The 15,567-nt window shown below is 38.6% G+C and overlaps 1 protein-coding gene across 5 annotated transcripts in view; it reads right to left on the bottom strand.

Annotated features, from left to right (window-relative positions):
- Nucleotides 1-15,567, bottom strand: part of LOC132796027 (protein bunched, class 2/F/G isoform) — a 68,973-nt gene that overhangs the window by 28,796 nt on the left and 24,610 nt on the right. The window lies entirely within an intron of this gene.

Genomic DNA, 15,567 nt, shown 5'->3' with positions numbered 1-15,567 from the left:
GCAGGTTGCACCACCACCAAAAGTAGACAAAACAAACAACCACTCAACCACTCCCCCTCCCCTTCCCCTTCCTTTCCTTTCCGCTTGTTTCCCCCATTCCCACCCTTGAGCAAAGCGATGAATGTTTTCTAATCTATAAAATTAATTTTGTCAAAATCTTGTTGCGCCTTGTTGTCGAGTGTTGCTGCCACGCCTCCCTCTATCCTCTATCCTCCGCCTCATCTCCTTACTTGCTTAAGTAGATAGCGGAAGGAAGAAGAGGAAGCGAGCTCCCTGGGGAACACACAGATTCAGGCTGAGAGAATTGTAAAATATATTTTACGCTGTAAAATTTGCGATGCTGGAATCGAAGTTGGAGTTGGAGGCTTGTGAGAGTCAGTCTTGTGATGATGGTTGACTGCTTTTCCATTTTCCATTTTCTTTCACTAATCATCAGCAGCAGCATTGAAAAGCGACCGCAAGCTTTTGGCTTTGCTGCTGTTTGTTGCAAATTAGCGTGAAATGCGATTTATAATGTCAATTGTATGGACTACATACATATAGTATATATATATATAGATATTGAGACGTGGATTTCACGCAGCTTGGCCATAATTGAAAAATATGCTCACAATACGCGAACACACTCAAACAAACACACACACACACATACACGAAGATGAAAGTGTGGATTAGTTGCGTGCAAAGCGGCGGCAAAATACAGGAATTTCCTTTTGCACAGACAAACTCATCAATCAATGGCCCCGCCTCCTTCTCCTTCTCCTCCTCCCCCATCCTCCATCCCCACTCTCTACTCTCACTCCATCCCTTGCTAAACTGGTTCCGTAGCCTTGTGCCATCAATCAAAGCATGGGTAAAAATGCTTGTAAACTATTTGCTCTAATTGCATAACGAGGCCGCGCCTAATTTCCAAGACCAGAGTTGCCGCCACTTCCGCAGGTGGCGCAACCCTTTACCAAACAGCAAATGTCAAAGTGTTGTTTGTATTATTACTATTATTATTACGACTATTATTATTGTTATTTTAACAAATGGACAACACAGTTTGCAGCTGGACAGCCGGAAGGAAATTCGTTAACGAACTAAAGAAATGGCCAACGAAAATGCTGAAAAACTGCTGAATATTCACTCTGCGTACACAGAATAACAAGAAGCAATGAGTTAACTGCATTGAAACGAAGTTTAAATACTCTTTCTTTGAAGAGAAACAAAGAAAACTAAAGAGGGAAGAAAAAGAAAAGGGAAGTTCTTAAGAATCTTTATCTCAAGAATCGGTTAACTTAGCTGATCCAATGTACTTTATAAGTTGATTTTATTATTAAAATAACAATTCTGCCAAATTTCAGAAACCTAATACAGTTGACAGCCGAGTTCACATAGTTAGTGGGAAAACCTTAATTCATTAAATCAAACCTTAAGATATTATGTATGTATATAATATAAAGCTTAGATCTTTAAAAGCTCATAATGAGAATTCTTGAAGAGTTCTAAAATAAAGCAAACAAGTTTATTTTATAATTCCTATATTAGGTACTAGCATCTTAACATATATCTACATATGTTATCCGATCGAAGCTCAGATATGTGTCAATTGTATTACATTAAAATATCAATTCTACCAAAATTCAGCAAGCTAACTTAACAGACAGCTGAGTTCACATAGTTAGTGAAACAATCCGAAAAACAAAATAATAAATACGATATCATTCAACTCAACAAACCTAACCAAACTATCAAGGTAGAGTAAGTAATAAATAGTATAACATTATTGAAATAGCCCAAGTTTTTGCTTAATTTCAAAGCTCCTAAACTATTACCGAAATAATAAATATATATCATGAACTTCCACTCAAAAGTCATCCAAGTAATACAAAAATATCATATAATTTTCGAAATAAGTGAAACATTTGGCTAAACTTCCACTTAAAAGTCGGCAACACATCTCAGCACTTTTGTCGAAACCCGCCCTCAAGGTAAGTGTATTATAATGATGATAATAACGATGTTAATGTTGATATTGTTGATGGGGCCAAAAAAGGGCTTGGCTGTCTAAGCTTGGCAGTCAGTCAGTCAGCATTTTGTACGCCGCCTTGCGAAACAAGTAAAAGTGAGTGAGTTTATTACGCTTTGGATTTTCGTATTCAGTTTCTATAAAATGCATTCTATGCAATTGTTGGTGTCTATCCTCCGAAATTTCACTTAATTTAATCACGCCTCTGTTCATTAATGTTGCTTTTATTGAAGCTGATTTTGTATAGGGTTAAGAATAAAATCTAGTTCTATAGTTTGTAAGGTTTGAAATTGTTGCCTGAAGTGCAGATTGCTGGTTGATTAATTTGTATAGCAAAAACAAAAAAAATAATGTTATTTTGATACAAATTTTTGCTGATTTTTAAAAAATTGTTTGAACGTAAATAAAAAATTTCGTTTATGCAAACTAATATATTTAAAATACAAAGATTACATTTGTAAAAAAGATTATTCCCTATGCCTACAAATATTTTGTAATGAAATGAAATAGAATATTCGTTTGTTAAAAATTACGTTGATATGAATATTAGTTAAATTGTAGAGTAATCTTTGTGTAATAAAATTATTTGGTTTATAAAAACTCATATATTTTAAATAAAACGAAATTTAACTTTAAGTATAATAGAATTTTTGTGAATTATTGCATTTAACAAAAATTCAAAAGTATTTTTCCAATTAAAAATAATTTGAATAGAATATTCGAGAGATAAAAATGTGTTTGAATGGAAAATGTATTATTTTATGAAAATTAATTTATTTGAAAAAGAAACATATTTATTATAAGCAGTTTATCTGAAATGCTATAAATTTGTTGTCTAGTTTGAATATCGGTAGTTATTGCTACAATTACGATGAACGAGTTGGGATAATAAGAGAGTGAGAATAGTAGCTGACGAAGCTATAAATGGTTACACAATCGATCGTCAGCCTTATAAGGCGACCTCGACAGTGCATTCAACTTGTGGCAAACTCAAGTGGCAGCTACACAAATCGATTGACTGTCAAAGAGACAGCGAATCAAATGAGTAAAACTCCCAAAGCAGACTTTCCTTAAACTCGCGATCATTAGAGCGAGACAGGGAGTGAGCAAGAGGGGAACAACTTGTGGTTCAGTGACACAAAACTGAGTCACAATAGACTAACGAGACTCGTGAATTACATCAAATGATAAGTCTAATTTAGCAAACAGAAATTTTGGTTAATTTGCAGAAGCCTTTCACTTTTTTAGGGGGCAGGAGCAGGAGAGGGGTAGCAGACACTAGCGGAAGGGGAAAAGGCATTTCAAAATATAATTAAAAAGGTGTTATTATATTTTCACGCCTCGACGAGCGACTAGCAACTCGAACAACTCATCGTCGAAACTAGAGAAAGGGCGTGAAAGAGAGCGAACAACAGAGAGAGAGAGAGAGCGAGAGAGGGAGGAAGAGAGAGGGAGAGGGAGGAGGTAGGGACAATGGCTAAAACGTCAACGACTCCGAAACCGACGAATTATTTGCAGAATCATCAAATTAAAGGTTTGATGTTGATTTTAACAAGCTGCGCACACGGCACACCATGGCAAAGGGGGAGGGCAAGATAAGAGAGGCGGCAAGAGAGGAGGGGGATTGCAAGTGAAAAATAAAATATGGAACTGGAGTTTTGAGCTGCAACTTGCGAGTCTGTTGTGTGTGTTGTGTTGTGTGTGTAGTCGCTGCTGCTGCATGCATATCGAATGCCAAAAGTGTCAAGTCATGACCCCCTCCCCTGCCACCTTCCCCATTCCCCCTCCCCGCTCGTAGCTGACGATGAGCAGTCACCGAGTGTCTGTATAATTTTCGTTCGTTCTCTCGAATTGGCTGTCATAAGTTTTGAGTAGAAAATTGGTGTGCAACACACACAACACACAACGGGCAACAACAGCGAAAAAAAAATCTCAGATAGCAGTTGCCGTTTGTTGTTGTCAAGTGTGGCACAACAGAAGGTGAAGCAAGCGAGTGAGAGAGTGAGAAAAAGGATTTCTTGATTGCGATAATGAGTTATACTTAATTTCCAAAGCAGATCGAGACAGAGAGAGAGAGAGAGAGAGAGAGAGAAGGAGAGTAGAGAGAAGGTGCGACAATTGAAACAGCAGCCACTTGAGAGCTGACGACGCATCGTCGTACTCGAACCCACCTTGAGGGTCGCCTCCAAGTGCTACCCGCGTCCCCATCTCCATCTCCATCTCCTCCTCCATCTCCAACTCCATCTCCAACTTCAACTCCATCTGCAGCTCGAAGAGACTTACGACTTTGCGATTTAAATAGATATGAGCTCAAAAGTAGCGCTGATCCTCTCAACTCTGACGCATGACAGCGGCGACAGAGCGAAAGAGAGCGAGAGAGACAGACAGTGAGGGAGCGAAAGAGAGGGGAAAAGGGGAATTGCCCATTGCTCGAATGAGTGGAAGAAAGATACGGTTTATGAAAGCAACTTGAGAGATTAACAGAGCTTTTGTTTCTGCAACGAGCTGCTGAAAACAAAAGAAGAGAAAAAAAAAACAACTTGGGAACGATCAAGGTGAAAAGAAACAAAACAAATTGCGGAAAAGAACTGCGACTTATAAATTTAAAATTGCTTTAATATTATGATGAATAAAATGCAATGAAATATAAAGTAAATAGGATATAAATAGAATATAAACGATATATACGACAAAAATAAAATAGTAAGAGAAGAAGATTATATTATTATTATATAAAATGAAAAGCCAAAACATTAAAACAACTAAATTAAGCATTGGAGTTAAAATGAAAGTAGTAAAGATTATATAAAAGACAAAAGAATATAATAATAAGAGAAAAAAATATACAGAAAAGAAAAATAATGAAAAAGTTAGGAATGAAAAATTCACATATCATAATTTTGAAAGTAAAAAATAAACTAAAAAGTAGCTAACTAACTAACTAAAAGAATCTAAGGGATCTAATTAAAAATACGAATTAAAAAAGAGAAATAATAAAAGTAGAGATCAAATATATGTAATATATGCATATGCAGAATAGAGAGAGCGAGAAAGAGAAAGAGAGAGAAACATGGCATATAATAAAACCCGTAGGAGGAAAACTATATATATTCTATATCTACTGCATTAGAAGCTGAAGTCTACTATTGTAAATGGAATCGAATTCGATTGCAGCTGCTTCGATTTTCCACAGCTTCTTTTCATCCATCACTCTTCCTATTCCGCTGCCATTTACACAATAGAAAGGAATGCTTCTAATCAAATAAAACCCAAAATATTTTGATGCCCAAAGTGAAAAAATGGAATTAATTACTTTGTTATAAACTTCCCGTTCGACACTTTAAAAGCGGAACGCGGCGGCGGCATTCATTTTGGGAGCGTATTTGTGTGTTAATTGTGGCAACTCTGATTATGATAATGATTACGGGCATTCAATCCGGAGATCGCGCGACTCAACTCAACGCAACTCAACTCAATAAACTTGTATTCGAATACGTATTTATTTTTGTAGAGCAGAGAGCCACAACACACTATAATTTTTGAATTGGTTAATTGGTGGATGGATGGATGTGAGTACTCGCAACTCGAACGCGAACGCGAACTCATACAGGAAATCTATTCATTCAAACATTTCGAATGACTAATTTTTGGGTGTCCAAACACTTGGCCAGCTTCTTCTCACACTCGGCCCCAATCAAATGTGTAATAATAATAACAATTTGTGAGTGAGCAAGCGAGCGAGCGAGTGAATCAGTTGTGGGTGTTGGAAATTGGTTTGGTTTCGTTTCGTTTCGTTGCTTTCGATTCGGACTTTTTTTTCTTTCTTTCCTCTTTTTTGATTGTTGTGTTTCCCAAGATCTCCGACGATGCTCAAGCCGGACGATGGCTGAGCTGAGGATAATGTTTATTGAGTAAATAATGCATCGACAGTCGCCTCGTTTGATTTGTCATGCGATAATTACGCTTTTCAAAATTCGATAATAGGCCTCATTCAATCGATTGCCCTCCCTTTCCCTTTCCCTTCCCTTTCTCATCGCTTCACGCCACTGCGAGGTGATCAACAAAGATGTTCACGTTGATGATGACAGCACTTGGATGATGATGATGATGATGATGTTGGTGATGATGGTGATGATGGTGGGAGAGCAGCTTGTTAGCGATTGCCCTAATTGTTTGATGAGTTTTCATTTGCTTTCAATGTGCAACACAACAAAATTTGAGCAAAAGCTGTTTTTTTTAATTGTGCTCAAAAATGCAGTTGCTTCCTTCTCGATGTGCGACAAGAGTGATCGATAACATAAGCTAAAGATACCAAATTGAATTGACATATTCACAAACTAGGCAAATGACATTACTAAGCTAAGTTAATAATCAATAATTGATAAGCGGATATTTGCAATTGTGATCAATTTAAGTGATCGATAACATTATCGATCAATTGTCTAAGCAAAATAGCGGAAGAATGAAGTTTAAGGGTTTCATAAATGTTATTTACAGAGATTTGTAATAATGTAGATTAAAGCTAAGATGCATTTGAGATAAAATTATTAGTTATCGATATATTTGAATAAATATCACTGAACGATACAAGCTAAAGAAATCAAATTTAATTGACGTATTTACAAACTAAGCAAATAGCTCTGCTAAGTTTTTATTAATCGATATTGGTAATCGGATATTTGTACATTTGCTAAATTCGAGTGATCGATAACATTATTATGTCTAAGCGTTAAGCTGAAAACCTGAATAAAAGGTACATAGAAAAGTTAGTCATTACTTAGACTAGTTTCACATTTGTTAACTTATATACACAATATAAAGTACGAAATTAACTAAATTATTTTCATTGCTATTAGTTATCGATATAATAATAATAAATTTTATCTGAAGTTACAAAATAAACTCACTGATAGTTATCAATTATTTAAGATAAGATATATTTTAGTAAATTTTAACTAAATCCATTTCGTTGCCACTCGTTATCGAAAGCAATTTTTTAATTAATCGAAATTTCGATAGGAATATCTAGTTGAACGCGCTCTTCTTCTACCTAGTCTACTCGACACACACTTGACTGGCCAATGACGCAAACTCACCGCATCAACTTCTCCCCCTCCCCCCCGCTCATCGTACTTCCACAAGCTAGCAAACGGATCCGCAACAGTGCGAAATCCGTTTGCGCCATCAGCTGAAGCGTTAAGTGTTTAACAAGCTACTTTCCCACTTCAAAGCACCCAACAGCTAAAAAAAAAAGTAGCAACAACAGTTTTTGACTGAAATAAAAAGAAACCAAAATCGCTCGAAATATTTCGAGATGATGAATTTGCCTGATGAGATCTAAATGAGCGAACGCTCTGTGCTCATTTTGCGCTAATAAGTCTACAACAACAACTCGGAAAGACACAAAGAGAGAGAGAGAGAGAGAGCAAAGAGAGGGGAGAGGGAAGTGCGTGCGTATCGAGCGCCTTTGGCGTGGGTCTTAGCTTCGCTGGATACGTTTCCGATACCCTATAATTGCTTCGTTACAAACATTTGTTGCAGTTTAGTAGCAAAATTTTGGCAAATCCTTAAAACCGCGTTAAATTTTTCCTTTCAAAGCTAGATCGTTGATATTTGAAATGAGTTTGACTTAAAGTACAAAGCTGATATTCTGAAAATTTCAGAACAAACGCTGCTACAAATCGTGAGTTATGACAGTTGCTATGTGGAGGTAAAATAAATAAAAGTTTCTTGCACTATTTTCTAAGATTTTTCACAATTTATTGAATCACAAAAGATCAGATTCAACAAAGAAATTATTTAATGATATATTAAGCACAGGGTATTACAGGGTATTTGGGCTGTCAGTTACTTGGATGCTTGTTTTTACGAACTGCGTAAAAATCATTATCAACGTGCGTCCGTGTTAAGCGACGGGTGAAAACAGTGGAAAACAAGGCGAAGGTCACGTTTTCGCGCTGTGGGTGGCAAATGCGAATGGAATATCCCTCTCGAAATAAATAACAAACAAAAACGCAGCAAATTAATAATAAAGCAGGGCAACAACAGCTCAGAAAATGTGAAAAGCGACCACCGGACAGGCGAACAAATCTCCTTTCCCCCCAAAGAAAAACCAAAAAAACAAAAATGCCCGCAATCCCTTGGCAGCAGATTCAGCAGCCGCTAACAGTCGGATAATTGCGACAATGTTGCTGCACTTACACGTGTCATCAGCATCATCATCATCATCATCATCATCAGAGTGTGAGAGTATCATCATCATCGTAATCGTGATAATCAGCGAGTGCCACTAACTTGTTGTTACACACTTGCCAAAGCAATAGCAACCCTTGAAAGGTCTCTCACCCCTCGTTCGTCCAACTCTCAACCCTCAGCTTCTTGGGCGCTAACCACACACACACACACACACACACACACACACACACACACACACACACACACACACACACATTGTTGTTGCCATTGACTTTTACATGTGTTTCCCAGGACCCGCAACACGAACATCAATTGGAACAAACCCAAATCCCAATTTCCCTCATGTTAATGCTGTTGTTGTTATTGTTATTGTTATTGTTTATTATCTGGCTGTATTCAAATAATGCGCAGCCCTTTATTGAAGTCGCTTTGCCAGTCTATTTGAATTCGCATTTAAACTACATAAATTCGAGTTCATAAATCATTTTTGGAAACAATTTTGTAAACAGTCTTCAATAAAAGTTAAGAGAATAAAGAAAATAGATTTGAGAACCTTTTACGAAAGTCAATTATGTGAAATACTTCGGGAAAATTAGCATAGCCTAAGATGCTTTATAGAAAAAACAATGAATAGATTTGAAAAATAAAATACTTTAAGTTAGCATTACTAATAAAGTATTAAAATATCCTTTATAGAAAATATAATAAATAGATTTGAAAACAAGTAAGAAAACTACAGTTGAGATATACCCACTATACTTCTCTAATTTAATCATATTCTACAAAAATACTAAAAATATACCACAAAATTCTAAAACATTTCGAAGATTCAATACCCTTCGATCCTATGGTTAGCGCGTATAAAAAGTCAACATTTTGTTATTTGAATATCTTTTTTCAAGGTGAAATAAATAGTACTATGGAATTGAGCTTGAAATTAAATTGAATTATTGTTATTATAAATTTATGAAACATTGAAGTGACTAACGGAATAATTAAAACTTATTATTCTTGTACTCAATGTAGTGAAAAATATAAAATTAGAAAATTGTATATCTTTGTCGGTTGTTAACATGAAAATATTCTTTAATTTAGATTAACTTCGAGTCGCACAAAAACTTAAAATTTATAATGTGAACTCAAATAGAAATTCAATGATATATTTCAGATAAATATTCACTGCAACCTAGAAAGAATTAGAAATCTGTTAAAATTGAAAAAAAAACATGAAAAAATAAATCGAGATGAATTTTCGAGATCGAATTTTCAGAAGTCTGTTTAAAGTAGAAATAAAATATGAACAAACAAATTGAAATCCCGCTTATTAATTAAAGATTAGTTGGCAATTAATACGTAAGTACTGCGTATGTATATAGGCAATAATTTTAGCTGCAGCTTGAGTGGCATTTGGAGTTGCGAGTTGCAAGTTGCATGCTGCAAGTTGGCAGACCAATTGGAGACAAAGCCACCCACTTGCTTCTGCCTGTTGTTTGGTTGTTTGCTGTTGTTGTCGCATTTCCGCTGCATGCTTTTCCGGGAATTCACAAGTATAGAAAATTAAAAAACCACTTATAGCATCAGGCTGCCACACATCCACACACACGCACACACACACACACACACACTTATGGAATAGACGCGGGGTCTATTAACACAACCAGGGTTGACATCCAAAATGCCGTGAGGCAAAGAGATGGGGCTGGAGTAGGTAATACAATACGAGAGAGTCAGAAGAAGAAAAAAAGAAGAAAAAAACACAGTCGAGGCAACTACTTAAAATGCAATTATATGCATTATTTGGCTGTTGTGCGAGTAATTTTTATTTTTATACAAAAATACGCAGAATATTACAAGAAAAAAACAAAACCGAAACGCAATGCAACGAAAAAAAAGAGGAAAATAAAAATGGAAGACGACGACGATGACGTTGAGAATGAGAATGTGGATGAGGTTGAGGATGATGATGACGATGGCAACCGCCAAGTATTTAAATGCCCACCTCAGCTACTAATTATTACCAGGAAAAACGCTTGAAATTGACGTTTCATTTTGGTTCGGCGGGGCACGTCAACACCAACAAGTGGAGAGCGAGAGAGAGAGAGAGAGAGAGAGAGAGGTAGAGAGAGATAGAGTATTCTTCTTGTAGAATCTTAAAGAAAAAGGGTGTGAGGTCCCGCAGTTGAAGCGAAGCAAAGCAAAGCAAAGCGAAGCGTCGGTGTCGTGATTATGCACAACCCAAGAAATGGAAACGAGAATGAGTTTATGTGAAGAAGAGACGATCAGAAGACGATCAGTTGAAATGCAGTCGCTCCAGTCGGTCCAGGGTCGAGCCACTCACTCGAGCAAAAAACTCTTCAACAGATTAACGCACTCGAGAAATTATAAAAAAATAATATTTTTCTTAGAACTGATACCATTTTAAACGAATTGGTACTCGACTCGCAGTGTCCGACTGTAGGAGGGGGGACAAAATGAAGAAGCAGCATGATGATCTTGCGATCGCGATCGCGTTCAAGATCGTCGAGATCTTCAGTTCTCGATCAGCTACAGTAAATGCATGTGAAAATGCAGTCCAAAGGAGTTGACAAGCTGATTGAGTGCAAGCTAAAGAGGAGAGAGAGAGAGAGAGAGAGAGAGAGAGACAGAGAGAGAGAGAGGGAGATCGATCGAAAGAGTAACATGATCGTCGATCGTCGTCGGTAGACGGCATTGCGTCAAGTGGCAGCATCGCGGCGAGTCGACATGTCTGCCACAAGTCTGGCTGCTGGACTCGAACCTCGAACCTGGAACCTGGAACCTCGACTTCGAGTTCGACTGCAACGTCTACTGGTCGATTCGGTTTCGGTTCCCATGACCACAACTCTTTTTGGAGGCTGCCAATCGGGCTGCAGCTACTCCAAAATAACAGAAAAGAAAAAAAAAGAAAAGAGATGCAAAGCAAGGCAAAAAAAAAATCGAAGAATGACGATTGCACATTTTGGTCAAGAAAACCTTCAGAGTGAGTTTTGCTGGGCGGCCATTTGTTGCATGGATTGTGTGTGGAGTGTGTGGAGTGGATGTTCATGCCCCAAAGACGCAGAGTCGCCACTTGAGTAAATTAGTTTCGTAGAACTTGTAGGCTGTTGGATCGCGTATTGTTTGACTGCCCCCTGAAGCTGCCACACAATTGAAATTAGTGTCTCTCTCTTTCTCTCTCCTTCTCTCCTTCGCCTTCTCTCTTTAGCTGATCTGTCTGAGGTGAGCTGAGCATGAGAACAGCTTCTTCGCCATGTCCAGAGTTTTGCGAGAAACGCAAATATGTTTGCTCCCATGCCAATTCAACAAAGATCATGCTGCCAATTGTAGTTGAATCTCGAAATGAGGCAAGCAAATGGGCAAAGTGAAATGAATACTTAGAGTGCGAGACAGTTCAGCAGACAGAGGAGAAATAATCAGGTAAAATAATTAGAGAGTAATGCAGCATACGTGAATTGAAATCAATACTTGAGGCAAGTCAAAGGTGAGAGTCCATCAAATCTAAACAACAATTAAGAGAGATCAAGCTAAACTAGATATTTGAATTTCAATCAAGGTAGTTAAAGCGACTCTTTAAAGTTCCTTCCCCCTTTACCGATTTCTATAGCCATTGTTATTCCGAAAGCAGTGAAAGCTTGTGAAATGCAAATCGGAAACTGGCGAAAAATGCGGAAGACGCAGAGTTGAATTTTGGGTTGCAAATTATTCACACATAAATGTGTAATTACCCAGACATGGCACAGCACACATACTTAGCCAGACACTCACACACACATACACACATACAGAAACACACACATACACAGACTGCTGGCAAAATTGGCAAAAAGTTCATTTGGCAAAAGTTGAAGCTCTGCTTTTGTCTCTCGACTTCTATCCGCAAACGTGCGAGTGTGTGTGTATGTCTGTGTCTGTGTGTGTATGGGCAGTGGGCGTGGCTGCTGTTGCTGGCATGGAAAATTAACAATTTTTCAATTAAAATCAATACCGAGTGCTTTTTTTCGGTTTTGTGAAGTCAACTGCAGGCGAACGAAACGGAGAGGCGACGGAGAGCGAAGGATGGGCGTGGGCGTGGGCGTGGCAGTGAGGTTTGTGGGTAATCTACAGCTGCACATGATAGCACACTGTCTGTGTGTGTGTCTGTGTGTGTGTGTGAGTGAGTGTTGTTGTGCACATTTCATGAAAATAGCTTAAGTGCCTGAAAGTATGCAACACAAGCGAAGAAGGAGAAAGGGGAGAAAAAGGAGAGAGAGTATATATGTATGTGTGTGTGAGTATGCTTGCTTAGCTTGCATATGTATGTGTATGGGTATGCTTGTGTGTGTGTGTGTGTGTGTGTATGTCTAGCTGTTGTTGTTAGTTTTTTGGGCGCCGTTGCTGTCATCAAGTAAAATTTCTAAAGCTTTTTTGCTAGCAAAAAGAGCGGGAAAGGGGAAGAGAGAGAGAGACAGAGAGAGAGACACACACACAGACGCACAAATAGTGCCGTTATTTTGCATGACATTTGCAGACTCTCTCTATGTATGTGTGCTTTGGGGTCGTCGTCGTCGTAGTCATTGCGCTCGTTTGGTCTTTAGAGTATTTTGTGGTTGTCTAACTGTTGAGCTGTTACACCAACAGCGAGTGTGAGTGTGTGTGTGTGCAGCTAGTGTTGCTTACAGTCATGTGGGTGTAGTCAACACAGAGAGGGGGGAGAGGGGAGACGTAGTGACAGTCGTTGACTATTTGCGGGCACCGCAAACAACGTTAAATGCAAATTTACGCCAAGCATCGTAGTCCATAACCATCAAGCTTCCCTTTTGCCTTCCCCCCTCTTGTCTGCTGCTAAGCAACCCCCCCCCGTCCCCCTGCTGTGCTGCCGCTGCTGCTGGCAACCCCCAAAAGACTCTTCGTTCCCCCCAAAACTGTTACACACAAAATGGCCGTACTTTGGCGCCATTGCCTTAGTTGTTGTGGATGTGGAAGACTATTGCCGTTATTGCCAAGTGCGTAAGAGAGAGAGGAGAGAGCGAGGGAGAAGAGTGAGGAGAGAAAGAGAACGAATAGAGAGAGAAAGAGAGAGAGACAGAGAGAGGAGGCCAACTGAGACGGAGACTGCGGCCAGAATTGAAGTGTTAGTTGTAATGCTACTAATTGGACTCGCTTTTAGCAACATTTCTCCGTTCCTACCTTCTCCCCACCCCGTTCGTAAGAGCTCCTACGAGAGTGCCCACTCAACCCCTCTCCCTCTTTACTCAGCTCCCTCTCCCCTTCACTTACTGTGTGCAAAATTCTATAATTGGAAAATTTTACACACTCGAAATTCAATTTGCAACTACGTCTTTAGTATGAGCTAAGTAACTAAGTGGAGTGCAGTATTAGCAAAGGCCGCAAGGAGAGTCAAGTCAAAAACGAAAGCAAGGCTACAGTGGAGGGGTAGAGAAGTAGAAGTGGGTAAAGGGGTGAGGCGCAGTGTTAAGTGGCATGACTGCAAGTTAATAAATTTGCTAGCATGCAAGGTAAATAACTAAATTTGTAATTATTGTGAAAACAAACGGTTATCAATAAATGATTAAATAAATCGATAAATATTGTAATTATTATAAAATAAACAGTTATCGATAAGTGATTACATATATCGATAAATAATTAAAAATCGATCAACGAAAAGTTTTGACATTAATATCGATAACAAGCCGTTATCGATAAATGAATAATATTAATAATATAATACAGAGTTGAGGTGCAAAGTTTACTGAGCAAATGTTAATCGATTATCAAATGTTGCAAACCATCGAAAAAATTTAAGAATTACAGACGCAAAGAGTTAATTAGAGGAAAAGTTCATCGCCGTATTTCTTGATAATCATCGGACGACATAAGAAGTTTGTAATTATTTCGATACGAATCGATAATAAAATGTTATCGATAAATATCGAACAAGAGATGAAGTGCAACGTTCACTTAGCAAACATTGTACTTATCGATAAGCAAGCATTAATCGATAATAACATTATTATCAAACAGTTAAAGGGCAAAGATCATTAAAAATCAATGCACTTATCGATAGACAAAGAATAATCGATAATTACATTATTATCAAATTATGCAAGAAATCGAGAAAAGTTACCTATAAGTTTAGTAAGATCAGATTATAACCACAACAACTCATTCAATACTATATACAAATGTAATGAACTAAAGTTCAATAATTCAGCACAACTTTGTTTAACGATAAATTCATAAAGCACACTTTGTTCGATAAAACTGAGGTATCGAATGCTAATGCGTAGATTCCAGCACATGCGAAAGTAAAGTCAAGTTCGAAGACGCAACGTGAACTGCGTTGCCAGCAAAGTCAAGACGAGACAAGACGAGTTGAGTCGCAGAGCTAAGTGCCTGGGCACTTGAGGCGGCTCCCTGCCATTAGCAGGACGAAGGATGCGGGACGCGGGACGCGGGACGCAGGACGATTCAGTGGCCCGTCCCAGTTTCGGTTACGGTTTGAAATCGCTGTCGCAAGTGGCTGCCTTTGGTTGCGTCTTGCGTCGCCGCTTCTCACGCTCGACAAGAGAGAGAGAGAGAGTGGCGCACTCGATGCGGGTAAAAGGGCAAAAATTCGATAGCAAGTCGAGAGAGTGGGGAGGTAGGGAGGCGCAGAGAGGGAGACTATCGACTAACCGCGCCATAATTACACACATTTTCCCCTATTTTTGTTGTCTGATTCCTTTTGCTAATCAAACACAAAGCGCGAGCGAGCGAGAACGAAACGCACAGCGAAGCTATTAAGTGAGAGAGAGAGCGAAAGAGTGAGAGCGAAAGCTTTTTAAGGGTGGCAATTTGGCAACGTTGAAGTTCACTCGACGCACACACACACACACACACTCGCTCACATACACACACACAGTGTTTGCCTGTCGCCATCTCGCTCCCACTCTACTGTGCAGCATTGGCAATTTGGGCTAGAACAATAACGGCCATTAAAATGCTTAATTATAAATTCGCAAACGTAGCTGATTTCTTTTTTCCCTTTTTTTTTTAGTAAGACTTGCTGACGAGGCAGAAAACAGAGAAAGAGAGAGAGAGAGAGAGAGAGAGAGGGACGATTGCACTTGAGAACTGGCTGCAGTTGATGGCTTATTAAAAAAGCAGTCGCATCTTAAACAGCTTAAGGATGAGCTGCAGGATGAACTGCCGCATAACAATAAAAACAATCGACAAACAAACAACAAACCCAACAGCAAAAAAAAAGGTGTGAAAAATCAGCAGTGAGACATCCAAACAACAAAACAAAGAGCTGAGACAAAGCGGAAATGCAAATTCCAGCGCAGCATTCAAACTGTTTTGCCAACAGGCAACACCTAACA

This window comes from Drosophila nasuta, chromosome X, assembly GCF_023558535.2.
Source record: "Drosophila nasuta strain 15112-1781.00 chromosome X, ASM2355853v1, whole genome shotgun sequence".
In the NCBI taxonomy this organism is placed as follows: domain Eukaryota; kingdom Metazoa; phylum Arthropoda; class Insecta; order Diptera; family Drosophilidae; genus Drosophila; species Drosophila nasuta.
This window is presented reverse-complemented; position numbering and strand designations above follow the sequence as displayed.